Source organism: Mandrillus leucophaeus, unplaced genomic scaffold (assembly GCF_000951045.1).
Source record: "Mandrillus leucophaeus isolate KB7577 unplaced genomic scaffold, Mleu.le_1.0 Scaffold1068, whole genome shotgun sequence".
Taxonomy (NCBI): Eukaryota; Metazoa; Chordata; class Mammalia; order Primates; family Cercopithecidae; genus Mandrillus; species Mandrillus leucophaeus.
In genome coordinates, this window is record NW_012098854.1 from 710,110 (window position 1) to 725,010 (window position 14,901).

General features: G+C 43.4%; 1 protein-coding gene and 1 pseudogene across 4 annotated transcripts in view; both read left to right on the forward strand.

Moving 5' to 3' along the window:
• Positions 1 to 1,650: 1,650 nt before the first annotated feature.
• On the forward strand, positions 1,651 to 2,534 carry LOC105543281 (annotated as a pseudogene). Its single transcript, XR_001006604.1, has one exon. The product of XR_001006604.1 is annotated as a 60S ribosomal protein L7a pseudogene (transcript).
• Positions 2,535 to 4,728: 2,194 nt separating this feature from the next.
• SLC26A5 (solute carrier family 26 (anion exchanger), member 5) overlaps positions 4,729 to 14,901 on the forward strand; it is a 90,128-nt gene continuing 79,955 nt past the window's right edge. For all 3 annotated transcript variants that reach the window (XM_011985196.1, XM_011985183.1, XM_011985188.1), the window contains exons 1-2: positions 4,729 to 4,808; positions 7,780 to 7,908. The gene's annotated coding sequence lies outside the window, so the exon portion shown is untranslated. The remainder of the gene's footprint in view (positions 4,809 to 7,779; positions 7,909 to 14,901) is intronic.

Consider the following 14,901-nt stretch of genomic DNA (forward strand, 5'->3'; position numbering starts at 1 on the left):
GGGGGGCTGGGGGAGGGATAGCATTACGAGAAATACCTAATGTAAACAACAAGTTGATGGGTGCAGCAAACCAACATGGCACATGTATACCTAGGTAACAAACCTGCACGTTGTGCACATGTACCCCAGAACTTAAAGTATAATTTTTTTTAAAAAAAGCCAAAATTGACAAATGGGATCTAATTAAAGAGCTTCTGCACAGCAAAAGAAACAATCATCACAGTGAACAGGCAACCTACACAGTGGGAGAAAATTTCTGCAATCTATCCATCTGACAAAGGGTTAATATACAAAATCTACAAAGAACTTAAATTTACAAGAAAACGAACAACCCCATCAAAAAGTGGGCAAAGGATATGAACAGACACTTTTCAAAAGAAGACATTTATACAGCCAACAAACATATGGAAAAAAGTTCATCATCACTGGTCATTAGAGAAATGTAAATCAAAACCACAATGAGATACCATCTCACACCAGTTAGAATGATGATCATTAAAAAGTCAGGAAACAACAGATGCTGGAGATGTGGAGAAATAGGAACACTTTTACACTGCTGGTGGGAGTGTAAATTAGTTCAACCATTGCGGAAGACAGTGTGGCGATTCCTCAAGGATCTAGAACCAGAAATACCATTTGACCCAGCAATCCCGTTACTGGGTATACACCCAAAGGATTATAAATCATTCTACTATAAAGACATATGCACACGTATGTTTATTGTGGCACTACTCACAATAGCAAAGACTTGGAACCAACCCAAATGCCCATCAACGATAGACTGAATAAAGAAAATGTGGCACATATATACCATGGAATACTATACAGCCACAAAAAAGGATGAGTTCATGTCCTTTGCAGGGACATGGATGAAGCTGGAAACCATCATTCTCAGCAAACTAACACAGGAACAGAAAAATCAAACACCACATGTTCTCACTCATAGGTGGGAGTTGAACAATGAAAACACACGGACACGGGGAGGGGAACATCACACACCGGGGCCTGTCAGGGGTGTGGGTGCTAGGGGAGGGATAACATTAGGAGAAACGCCTAATGTAGATGACGGGTTGATGGGTGCAGCAAACCACCATGGTACGTGTATACCTATGTAACAGACCTGCACATTCTGTACATGTATCCCAGAACTTAAAGTATAATAAAAAAAAAAAAAAAAAAAAAGAAAAGGATGGAAGGAAGGAAAAGAAGGAAGGTAGGCAGGCAGGCAGACAGGAAGGCAGGCAAGAACACATAACAAATATCTGTGTGGCTTTACAAAAACACAGGAAGAATAGATGAGAAGTAATGACGTTGTTTACTCACACAGGATTGGGTAGAATGGATGGAACAAAAGAAGGAAGACAATTCTCTGAATATACGTTTTCAGATCTTTTAATTTTGTTTTTTCTTTTATCAGCTTTTAAGTTCTGGAGTACATGTGCAGATTTATTACACAGGTAAACGTGTGTCATGGTGGTTTGCTGCACAGGTCAACCCATCACCTAGGTATTAAGCCCAGCATCCACTAGCTATTCTTCCTGATGCTCTCCCTAATATTCTAACACCAAAGAAATGAAATTAAGCCAGCAAGGATGGGAAGCGGGTAGAGGGTGGGGAAGACTCATATTAAAAGTAAAGTCATCTCGCTCTCTCCTCCCGCCGCCCAAGATGCGGAAAGGAAAGAAGGCCAAGGGAAAGAAGGTGGCTCCGGCCCCTGCTGTCGTGAAAAAGCAGGAGGCCAAGAAAGTGGTGAATCCCCTGTTTGAGAAAAGACCGAAGAATTTTGGCATTGGACAGGACATCCAGCCCAAAAGAGACCTCACCCGCTTTGTGAAACGGCCTCGCTATATCAGGTTGCAGCGGCAGAGAGCCATCCTCTATAAGCGGCTGAAAGTGCCTCCTGCTATTAACCAGTTTACCCAGGCCCTGGACCGCCAAACAGCTACTCAGCTGCTTAAGCTGGCCCACAAGTACAGACCAGAGACAAAGCAAGAGAAGAAGCAGAGGCTGTTGGCCCTGGCCGAGAAGAAAGCTGCTGGCAAAGGGGCTGTCCCCACTAAGAGACCACCTGTCCTTCGAGCAGGAGTTAACACCGTCACCACCTTGGTGGAGAACAAGAAGGCTCAGCTGGTGGTGATTGCACATGACGTGGATGCCATCGAGCTGGTTGTCTTCTTGCCTGCCCTGTGTCGTAAAATGGGGGTCCCTTACTGCATTATCAAGGGGAAGGCCAGACTGGGCCGTCTAGTCCACAGGAAGACCTGCACCACTGTCGCCTTCATACAGGTGAACTCGGAAGACAAAGGCGCTTTGGCTAAGCTGTTGGAAGCTATCAGGACCAATTACAACGACAGATACGATGAGATCCGCCGTCACTGGGGCGGCAATGTCCTGGGTCCCAAGTCTGTGGCTCGTATCGCCAAGCTCGAAAAGGCAAAGGCTAAAGAACTTGCCACTAAGCTGGGTTAAATGTACACTGTTGAGTTTTCTGTACATAAAAATAATTTAAATACAAATTTTCCTTCAAAAAAAAAGTAAAGTCATCTCTAAATTAGAAATAATAGCAGTATCTATACAAGTAAATCCATGTAAAGTGCTCAGAACAGTGCCTACTATATGTAAACACTGAACAGGTATTAACAACATTGCTATTATTGTGTTAGTGTATTAGGTACCTGGTGCTACTAAGGAAGGAGACCACTACTACTCCTGCTGCCCTCCTCCCCCCACCTTGCCTAGTTCACAACACAGGAGGAAAGCGAGAAAGAAACAAAAGTAAGATAAATAACCAGACAACCTTGGCACCACCACCCGACCCTACGAGTTAAACAAAGTAATAATAATAACATCAACCCCTGGCCTAAACTACTTGTGTTATCTGTAAATTCCAGACACTGTATGAAAAAAGCATTGTAAAACTTTCTGTTCTGTTACCTGATGCATGTAGCCCCCAGTCACGTTTCCCACGCTTGCTCGATTTATCATGACCCTTTCAGGTGGACCCCTTCAAGTTGTAAACCTTTAAAAAGGCCAAGTATTTCTTTCTCAGGGAGCTCGGCTCTTAAGACGCGACTCTGCCTACGCTCCCGGCCGAATAAAAAACCTCTTCCTTCTTTATTCCGGCGTCTGAGGAGTTTTGTCTGCGGCTGGTCCTGCTACACTACCAGCAAAGGCAGTTTATCATCCAACTGTCTCCAGTGTTGCTACTCAAAGTTTGGTCCTCCAGCAGCCTACCAGGATCACCCAGGGGCCTGTTAGAAATGCGTATCTCAGCCCCTACTGCAGACCTACTGAATCAGAATCGGCATTTTTAACGGGATCCGCAGGTGATTCCTATGCACATTATAGTGTAAGAAGCACTAGGGTACAGACATGTATGTGGCAAAATAATTTCATAGGATGGCAAAGGCCAAGTGGCAAATGAAGGACACCAGAAAGGCACGTCCCAGGAGCCCAACTCCTCTTTAGTAACTTATCCTGTTAAGATTTGTTTAGAGATATTCAAAAGCGTGGAGAAAAGCAAATTTGGTTTCCTCAGCTAGGGACGTGGAGAGTGGTCTGGTGCCCTTGAAGAGATCGCCCTCGTGTGGAGTAGGGAGGGAATCTCCAGCCCTTCCTCCCGGTTGAAGGACCGCACCAGCGCTCCAAGCCGAAGGCCTGGCCTGGGTTCTGGAGGTGAGGTCTCCTTGGCAGAAGCCTCTGGTGTCTGCAGGCGTGCATTTCAGCTTTAAGACGAAAGACCTTGTCCACCACATGTGTCACTACAGTGTGCACGCGCAGAAATGCACAAAGCAAAAAACAGATGCTCTTAATGAACCAACTATAATCCTTACTAAGACAAGGCCAGAGGGAAGTGTGTATTTGAAATCATTTTCTACACTTCACCCTCCTGGATCCCGGCACTCTGGCTTCGGCGCTCTCTTGTATCCCAGTTTTTAGAAGCAAAACAAGCTATTTCCTAATTTGTTTTTTAAGAGACGGAGTCTCGCTTTGTTGCCAGGCTGGTCTCAAACGCCTGGGCTCAAGCGATTCTCCCACTTTGGGGTAACATGTTACGTTATTCTACTTAATAAAACGCAAACGTTGTTTTGTAAATTCTAATTTAAATGCCCGGAAAATAACCTATCATGCATTGCCTTGTTGTGCAATAAATAGTCAATATTTGCAAACAAAGTGTTAACCAAAGGCAGTTCATCAAAACTTTTTGAAAAAAAAAAAACAAAAAATCCCACACTTACATTGTCCTAAGGATTTCCTAAGTTTTCGAATGTTCCTGTACGAATCCGAGTCTCTATAATGACTGTAATTGAAAAGATAAATCAGGGTTTTCTTTTGGTTCTTTTCCATTTTAAAATCATAAAACGCAATGTTTTCCACTTGAACGCTATACCTTGAGTATTGTGCTTGCTTCAGCCTCGAGCCTCTACTGACGTTCCACCTCAAGGCGACAGGATACCACCTGGAGAAACTCCTGGGCCGTAGAGGAAGAAAGCGGGTCTCATCAGGGTACTTTTGCTCGTCAAGAACAAGGTGTTAAATTCCAAGCACACTTTGGAAAGTTCTAGGTGCTTGGGAAGAGGCCCCTAGGGGGCAGGGGTTCCCGCGCCCCGGCGTCCCACAGCGGAGGGTGGCTGCGGGGCCTGGCTTTGGTGGGGCGGGGCGGGCTTGTGTTACCCGGAGGCACCGGGCGCAGCCACCACTGCCCGCGGCGCCTCCTCCTAGAGCCGCACCTGGAGGCAGCGCGCCCGTCGAAGAGGCAGCGGCTGGGGAGCGCGGCGGGGCGGCTCCGCCCAGGGCAGCCCGGGCTGGTGAGTGCGCGCGGGGCCGGGGGTCGCGGTCCCTCGGGAGGGGGCTGAGCTGAGGCCCGCGGGCCCACCCGAGCAGGGGCCCTCGCTGTCACCGCCTCTGCCTCTGCCCCTCTCTCCCGGGCTCCATGCCGCGCCCTTTCCCTAAACGAACAGACGACAGGGCTGACCTGCCCGCACTCTGCTGGTCTCTACGCCGGGAAGGAGAAAGTCTCACGAAGCGCTTTCCTTTGCAATCCCCGTCCCCTCGCCCTCTGCAGCTGCACACAGCATTTTTACTTCACGTTTGCCTCCTCGAATCCCTTCGGCGCTAATCCAGCCCTCTGCCGTTTCCAGTTTGGTTTTCATCTTTTTCCCGCGCGCCCTGGCTCTGCTCCGAAACACCCTCCTCTTGCCCTACGGTGGCCGGCACCAGACTCCTTGGGTCTGGCCTGATTTGTATCCAAACCGAATTACCCAAAACTAGGCCCTCAGTTCTGCCTCTGGCCCTCTCTCCGGAGACTGGCCGTGCCTCCTCCTGTGCCGGGCCGGGCTTGCCCGGCTTTGGCTGCCCTGAGCTCCCAGGGAGCGAGGCTGTGGTCCCGAGACTGGGCCCTCCGCTCAGTGCCGGGCAAGGCTCGAACCCCGGGTCTCCTACTTCTCCGCTCACGAAGGAACTGGTCAGAGCCTAACAGCCCTAAAATTTGGTATTGGCCCCCTGCCGGGAAATCCTTCTCCCTACTAATCAGGCATCGCGGCAGCTGCTCTGCCATCATAGAGGCTCTGACACTCTGGACTCTCGAAGCTCGCGGCAGTGTTTATTTTTACGAGAGATTTAGTTGATCAGGAACCAATTGACTTGGTTAACTGCCTCATCTAGAGCGCACCTGCGCCGGGCTCAGCCGGGAAGGCGTGCTGTACGTTCTCAATGAGCTCCGAGACCTACAGAAGAAACAGCTGCAAGGATCCGATCTGCTAGCTGTGAAAAAAGCCTCCGATACGCTGTAGGTGGGCAAAATTCTTTTCCTAGCTTCGATGAGTACTGTGGATTCTAGAATTTAAATAACATTCATGGAGACTCTTAAAACAACAAAAAAAAGGGCAACCTTTTGCGGGGACTGACTGAGATTTAGCTTTTTCCTATCTGAAAAGTGAACAGTGTGCACTAGATACAAATGTATTGTCTAAAGTGTAGGAATCTACAGCATAGAAATGCAGGGGAATTCGGAGTATGCAATAGGAAGTATCAACCTTTTTGAAAATGAAATTTAAAATGTGTTTTTGTCAGGCATTCCTTCTAATTACTGTAGTATTGCTTTGTATCAGAAGACTTTCAGACAGAGGACAGGAGGGAGGAGAGAGAAATTCAAACTAATTTGCATTAGAAAGAAAGTTAGGGCGAGGAATTCCTAGGTAAGGTTGCTATAGCTCATATCCTAAGTGCACTGTTGGAAAGCTTTCTAGTCTATTAGGTAACACCTGAAGCCCCAATTCTCTTACGTAGCATTTCTTTTTTTCTCTCTCTTTAACTACTCTGAAACTGTACAGAGTTACACGTTCCTCATTAATTTATGAGCGAAACCAAAAGAATTGACTCAATCCAACAAGTATTTGAGCGCCTTTCAAGTAGAGGCGCTTTGCTAAGAACAGAAGAATGGAAGACTAAGGAAGCTTCTAACAATCAGTGGATTGTCTTGTGAGGTGTAGATGCAGGTGTGCACTGCCTATTTAACTGACAATCAAAATCAGCTGAGTTTTCATCTCATTCTAAATATCATGTGTTGCCCCCTGGTATCTTAATTTTTCTACCGTTGCAGGTAGTCTGCATTTTAGTAACCCAAGTGAAACAGTTTTCGAGGGAAATCATGATAAATAAGAAGTACATCCATATTCCCAGGTGTTCTCATTACCATTACATTAATAAAGTTAAAATCAAGAAAAATGAGATGATGATTTTCCTTTCTTTTGGTTTCAAACTAGTGAAATCTTGCACAAAAGAAGACACAGCATGAATAAATTTAATAATTTTGTGCCTCAAAGTATGTTTTATGTAAGTCTATTCTTTTGGAGGATAGATCTAATTTCATGAACTCTTAATCCTTTTGAAGGCTAGTTCCAGGACCAACTTCATAAAATGTTTTATTGTAGGTACCAACAACTGTCAACATCATTATCTTCTCCCCACCTTCACCTTTGAAAACAATTGTATTCTAGAGGACTATGAAGGAGGGGACAGGTCTCTTTCAAAATCTGGAGAACACTAGGGACTTTATCCCCCCCAAAAATAAAAAAGCACACCCATTCAAAATCTTGTACACCTTTCAGAGGATTCCTGGTGCCCAGGTTGTGAGAGCTTGCTTTAGAACGGGTCAGCGAATTAGTCAGAGGGTAGGTAGGTGGAGGGAAAGGGAAGTGAAGCAAGATGTGGGTAAATTCACAAACTGAGTGGATATGACTTAATTTACTTTCAAATGGAATAAATACATGGCCCCTTGAGTAAGTATTCTGTGAATGGGAAGGAATAATTGTATTATTTGTAAAAGACTAAAGACAGATTGGCCTAATTTTTTAATTGATCAAGGGCAACTCTTATCTTGAACATTATGAGTCTCTCATTTTTCTACTTTTCTTGCTCTTTTCAAGGCAAGTGCTCTAGGAGGATTTGCTCCCAGTACTGATGATGCCCCATTCGGGACACAATCTCTCATATGCAAACTTGTAGTCATGAATTGCTACATATGGGAATGGTCGAGTTCAAAAATTGAAATATATGTTTTTCACACCCTAGCAGTTCACCCTTAGGAAGAAGATATAATTATATAGAATTAGCCTATCCCATGTAAGCCACTCTGATAGCAGTAGCTGTGCCTTGGAAGGGAGTGGGTTGATATTAGGAATGAAAGGACAGCATTAAGAAATATTTTAGACATAGCTTCTTTCAAAAACACAAACCAGCAACTGCTGAATTAACTTACTTTTCTTCTTCTATATATAGGGCCAAGGAGCGAGCTCTACCTTCTCTAGCTCTCAGCCCCAGTAATCAAGGTTTCAGTGAACTTCACTGGAGCTCCCAGTGGGGGATCTTGTCCCCTGTCCTGACTTTTGTGCTGCACATTGCATCTGGGTAAGTAGACAGCCTCCTCGAACTAGTAAATTGGAGAGTGGGTCAGAGGTAGTGATGGATTTTATCCAGATCAAAGGATTCCTCAAAATTTCCAGAGATCTGAATCACACACCACTACTTGGAAGAAAACTATAAGAGAGAATACCAGAACCATCACACCTTACACTTACCTTTTAACTTGGATCGGGATCAGCCTAAGATATCCTTAGCTATTAACCAGCTTTGACTTACCGTATTCTTGAGTGGCAACTAGGTGGTGGGCCAACAACCCTAGAATGTCCTTGAAAGATGCTTATTGGATTTGTAAATTAATGGAGATCATGGTTTTAAGCCAAGCTCTGCCACTAACCAGGCATGTGGTCTTGGGCAAGTCACATGTCAGTTAAATTCTTTGGACCTTAATTTTTCTATGTATAAAATGAGGGTGCTATATGGCACCAGTGGTTCTCAGCAACTAATGTATAATTCCATTGCATTTGCATTGCCTGGGAGTTTATTTAGAAAAAAAAATACCCAACAGAGATTCTGATTAATTAATCAGATTTATTTTGAGGATAAAGTCCTTAGTGTTCCCTAGATTTTGAAAAAGACCTGTCCCCTCCTTCATAGTCCTCCAGAATACAAATGTTTTCAATAGTGAAAGTGTAGGCCAGGCTCAGTGGCTCACACCTGTGCTCCCAGCACTTTGGGAGGCTGAGGCGGGAGTACCATTTGAGGCCAGGAGTTCAAGACCAGCTTAGCCAACATAGCAAAACCCTGTCTCTACTTAAAATACAAAAATTAGCCAGGCATGGTGGCACATGCCTGTAATCCCAGCTACTGGGAGGCTGAGGCAGAAGAATCAAACCCAGGAGGTGGAGGTTGCAGTGAGCCAAGATTGCGCCACTACACTCCAGCATGGGCAACAAGAGCGAGACTCTGTCTCAAAGAGAAAAAGAAGAGTGATGAAGGTGGGGAGAAGATAATGGACTGGCATAGGCCCAGGCATCTTTATTTTTTAAAAGTCCCCCCAGCAAATACTAATATCCAGTCAGGATTGAGAAAAGCAGGCCCACAAAATCCCTGGTAAAGATAACCTGGCCCAGCATTGCACCTCCTCAGTAGTAACCAAACCTGAACATGCCTTTCTCAGAAGCAGTCCAGATCAAGCCATTTCAGGTTATTCAGGGGAGCTGCTGTGCCTGCTCACCTTTTTGATATTCCCACAATGCTTTGCTGACTTTGCAGCACTCAGTAGTTTTTGACAGTCTGAATTAGGTGTAACTCTGCCTATCCAGGATGATCAGCTGTTCCTAAAGGTCCCCAGAGACGATAACATCTCTGCTCTGGGTATCCATGCCAGTGTTTAATAACCTCTTGAAATTTTCTCCTTGAAGTGATCTGTGACTTGTTGAGGTGGGGAAGAAAGGTGTCAGCAGGGGATAAGCATGATCACCTTGATCGTCGCTGAAATGTGAGCTTCAGTGTCCAAACTGAGATAAAAAATGATCCTCACACCTTCTCAAGTAGTTGAAGACTATTGAGTTACCAGGGAGAGGAGAAAAAGAGCACATTGTTTACCTTAATTATTTCTTGGGACCTAATCGTGTTGCCATTACACTGTAAATTCTGTAGATTTTCACACTTGGAAAATTCTTCTAGAGTTAGCACTTACTATATTGTAATCCATGAAACGTATTTGTTTACCCTACTCTTCTTTTAATCTCCTAATACTCTTCATATCCCAAAGACAAAAAACTGTGTATATGTGACTGTCAGATCAGTAAGAGAGACAGACATCAGTTGACCAAAAATGGAAAGGAGGAAAAACTGACAAGGGTAAGAGGCACGTGGGTTACCAGGAGCTACACTTAATTTCTCTCTTTTCTTTCTCGATTAGTCTTATCTCTGCTATAAGCCTATTCTCAACTTGCTGAAATGCAGGCAGATTACCATATCCCACCTGCTCTGTTGGGAGCAAGCCTCCCAAAATCTGGCCATAAACTGGCCCCAAAACTGGCCATAAACAAAATCTCTGCAGCACTGTGACATGTTCATAATGGCCCTAACGCCCAAGCTTGAAGGTTGTGGGAATGAGGGCAAGGAACACCTGGCCCGCCCAGGGTGGAAAACCGCTTAAAGGCATTCTTAAGACTCAAAAAATAGCATGAGCAATCTGTGTCTTAAGGGCACGTTCCTGCTGTGGCTAACTAGCCGAACCTATTCCTTTAATTCAACCCAACCCTTCATTTCCCATAAGGGATACTTTTAGTTAATTTAATATCTATAGAAACAATGCTAATGACTGGTTTGCTTTTAATAAATATGTGCGTAAATCTCTGTTCAGGGCTCTCGGCTCTGAAGGCTGTGAGACCCCTGATTTTCCACTTCACACTCTATATTTCTGTGTGTGTCTTTAATTCCTCTAGCGCCGCTGGATTAGGGTCTCCCCAACCGAGCTTGTCTCGGCATGCTCCGTGTTGACAAATGTGGGCTTGTGGCCCTTGATTCCCGCATGTTCCCTGCAGCCTTCCATACACAGTGCATGCAGTACTGTCTCCAGGGGTGAACTGGCAACCTGGACACACTTGGTCTAATCCAGCGTTGGCCAGTCCCAGGGCCTGACTTAATTCTAAATCACAGCTTAGGTTGGAGCATATTTTCTTTTTTCCTGGAGTGGAAAGCTATTGGCAGTAAAGTTTTTACCTCTGTATCTCAGAGGAGTGGCCTTTACCTGATGTCAAAAGTCCAATGCAGACCTACAAAACCAGCTCAGCCCCCACCTCTCCAGCTGCCTAGAGCTGGTTGTACTCATTGCCAGTAAAAAACAAACAAAAGAAAACAAAATTCTAGGGTTGGAGTCGTTTTATATGTTCATTGCTGATCGTTGTTCCCAAAGATTTAGTAGTATTGGGCACATGTTCTGTTATGTCGTAATTTATTCCTGACCTACTTCGTAAAATGAATTAAAGTAGGAAGAAATATACCAGGAAAAGGTAGATTTGTCATAATTTCAACTCTACTGGAAACTTAATTATTACTAAACTCAATGGCCCATTTATGTGTTTATAAATAAAAATGTATCCTCCCATACATCTAGTTTCTTAAGATAATAAGAATAGGGTCGTGCTAGTCCTTAGGATTATCATTAGTTTGCTTTTTAAATCTTTACTTCCAAAAAGCAACACAATTTTGCAAAATAATTAGAAATGGTAAAATTTCTTAGCCAGTCCCTGTTTATTGAACACTTTTAACAACATCCTCAAAGGTAACAAGGGTTTTCATTGCTTCCTTTCTTGCATTTTTGTTTCCTTCCTTTCTTCCTAGAGTCATTCATTATCCAACAAATATCTAATGAGTTCCCCCATGCCCCTGACTTCATGTAGGTTACATTCTTATGAAGAAGGGAAGGGAGACAGAAAATAAAGAAGTAAACCATCATGTAGGTTAGATAGTGTTAAGTGCTATGGAGAAACATACAGCTCATAAAAACATGAGACTGTCTGGGAGTACAGCATCCTGGCCAGTGCAAAGGCCCTGAGGCAGACATGTGCTTGGCATGTTCATAAAACAGCAAGGAGGCCATGTGCGGTGGCTCATGTCTATAATCCCAGCAATTTTGGGAGGCCAAGGCAGGCGGATTGCTTGAGGCCAGGAGTTCAAGACCAGCCTGACCAACAAGGTGAAATCCCATCTCAACTAAAAACACAAAAATTAGCTGGGCGTGGTTGCACACGCCTGTAATCCCAGCTACTTGGGAGGCTGAGGTGCCAGAATCACTTGAGCCCAGGAAGCAGATGTTGCAGTGAGCTGTGATTGCACCACTGCACTCCACCCTGGGCAACAGAGCAAGACTCTGTCTCAAAACGAACAAACAAACAAACAATAGTAACAGACAGCAAGGAAGTCCATGTGGCTGGAGCAGAGTGACAAGGTGGGAAGGCGAAGAAAATGACCCCAGCAAGGAAAGGAACAGTGGACAAGAGTTTGAGAGGGTGCTAAAGATCATACAGGACCCATTTTCAGTGGGATACTTGTAAAGTGATGTGAAGATGGGGTTTCTTACTGTTTAGTTGAAACAGCAGCAGCCTGTGTTCTCTTTCTTCCTTGTTATACCTCCTGGATAGTCCCCCCAGCTTTCCTTTCCTCTCCAAATTAATCTCTTCCCATTCCTCCCCTTGTGCTTCCTTTCCCCCTAGGCTGGCTGCAGAGAGGGCTTCGGTTTCCCTTTCTCCTTGTTGCCCTGAAGATAAGCCTGCCCCTCCTGTTCTAAGAAATGTGCTGCTAGTTGCTAAATAATAAAAACTGTCAGGTAGCACCCCAACCAATAGTCATGAAAGAAATCTTAATAAACTTATGCAAAGTATATTCCTTGTTTACACTACAGACCAGACACAAAGTGGTTGTGTTATTGTTGAGCTGAGTTGAGCCTGTGTGTTTTGTTGGGTCTGCACATTGTTTCACAAAAATGTGGATTGGTTTCCAACATTTAAACCAATGTTTAATGAAAATTGAGAAATTTTTTATTAAAATGTATTTTCAAGTTTTCATTCCAAATTGATGTCCTTTATGAAGTTCTAGAATAGGCAAAACTGATCTATGGTGATAGAAATCAGAACTGTAGTTGCTGACATGTCAGAGATTGACTGGGTAGGGACACGAGGGAAATTTCTAGATAATGAAAGATTCCATTTCTAGTAGTCTGAAATGCACCGTAAACTCATTAAACCATACACTGATCTGTATAGTTCACTATGTGTACATGAAATCTCAATATAGGTGGGCTTGGTGACTCACACGTGTAATCCCAGCACTTTGGGAGGCTGAAGTGGGTGGATGGCTTGAAGTCAGGAGTTCAAGACCAGCCAGGCCAACATGGTGAAACCCTGTCTCTACTAAAATTACAAAAATTAGCAGGGTGTGGTGGCACATGCCTATAGTCCCAGCTACTTGCGAGGCTGAGGGAGGAGAATTGCTTGAACCTGGGAGGCAGAGGTTGCAGTGAGTCGAGAGTGAGACTCCATCTCAAAAAAAAAAAAAGAAAATTTTTTTAAAATTATAACTAATATTTTAACTGACAAATTATAATTTTATACATTTATGGGTACAATGTGATGTTTTGATATATGTATAAAGTGGAGAATTATTAAATCAAGCTAACATATCCACCAACTTGCTTACTTACCTGGTTTTTATAAGATATTTGAAATTTACTCTTAGTTATTTTAAAATATATAGTCGACCCTTGGTCTCCACAGGTTCTGCAGATAGAGAGGGCCAACTAGGGACTTGAACATCTGCAGATTCTCATATCCATGTGGGGTCCTGGCACCACTCTCCTGTGGATATAGAGGGCTGAAATCACGGTTATGATTTCTATCACCATAGATTAGTTTTGCCTATTCTAGAACTTCATATAGAACATGAGTTTGGAAGGAGAACTTGAAACTACATTTTAATAAAAACTTTCTCAATTTTTAAATGTTGGAAACCAATGCAAATGTTCATGAAGCAATGTGCAGACTCAACAAAACACACAGTCCCCCTGCTGTGCAGTCGCTCTCAAAACCTATTCTTGTCTGTCTGAAACTTTGTACCCTTTGATTAACAATTCCCCACTCCTTCCCTCCCACCCCTCACCTAGCCTCTGGTCAACACCATTCTACTCTCTACTTCGGTGAGTTTTTTAGATTCTACATGTGAGATGATGTGGTATTTGTCTTTCTGTACCTGGCTTTTTTCATGTAGCATGATATCCTCCAGATTCATCCGTGTTACCACAAATGACACGATTTCCTTCTTTTTAAAGGCTGAATCATATTTTACTGTGTCTATATACCACATTTTCTTTATTCATTCATCCATTGATGAACACTTAAATTAATTCCATGTCTTGGCTATTGTGAATAACGCTATAATGAATATGGGAATGCAGATATCCCTTTGACATATTAATTTCAACCCCTTTGGTTATATACCCAGAAGTGGGATTGTTGGATCATATGGTAGTTCTATTTTCAGTTTTCTGAGGAACTGTGATACCATTTTCCATAATGGTTGTACTAATATACACTCCCACCAACAGTATATAGGAGTTCCCTTTTCTCTGCATGCTCACCAACACTTGTTATCATTCATCTTTTTGATGAAGGCCATTCTAACAGGTGAGGTTATATATCATTGTGATTTTAAAGTGCATTTTCCTAAATATTGGTAATGCTGGACATTTTTTCATGTACCTCTTGGCCATTTCTGTGTCTTTTGAGAAATGTCTATTCTGGTCCTTTGCCCACTTTTAATTGTGTTGTTTGTTTTCTTGCTATCACGTTATTTGAGTTCCTTGTATATTTTAGATATTAAGCACTTGTCAGATGTGTCGTTTGCAAATATTTACTCCCATTCAGTGGGTTGTCTCCTCATTTTGTTGTTTCCTTTGCTGTGCAGAACCTTAGTTTGATGCCATCCCGTTTGTCTGTTTTTGTTTTTGTTGCCTGTGCCTTTGGAGTCATATCCAGAAAATAATTGCCTAGACAAGCATCATGGAGCTTTCCCCCATTTTCTTTTAGTAGATTTATAGTTTTAGGTCTTAACATTTAAGTCTTTAATCCATTTTGAGTTGGTTTTTGCATATAGTATGAGAAAAAGGTCCAATTTCATTCTTCTGCATGTGGATAGCCAGTTTTCCCAACACCATTTATTGAAGAGACTGTCTAAAGGAAAGTTTTAAATGGAAGCCCTACGCAACATTCAGCAATACCTGGATAGCAACTGACCACTTCGGGGTTGGCACATGCTTTCTAGATTAGCTCGGACACCTCGTCCACTTCTGTCATTCTCATTACCTACTTCCTTGTAGGTGGTATTGGTTTGTGATTCCTTTGGTAGATGCGTAGCAGTTTGGGTTTCAACTATCAGTGGGGAGCAAACCTGAAGTCGTTTAAGGCATCTCATGAGGAAACTGGATTTTAATAGAGCAATGGCTTTAAATTTGTAAGGAAAAATGATTTCGAACTT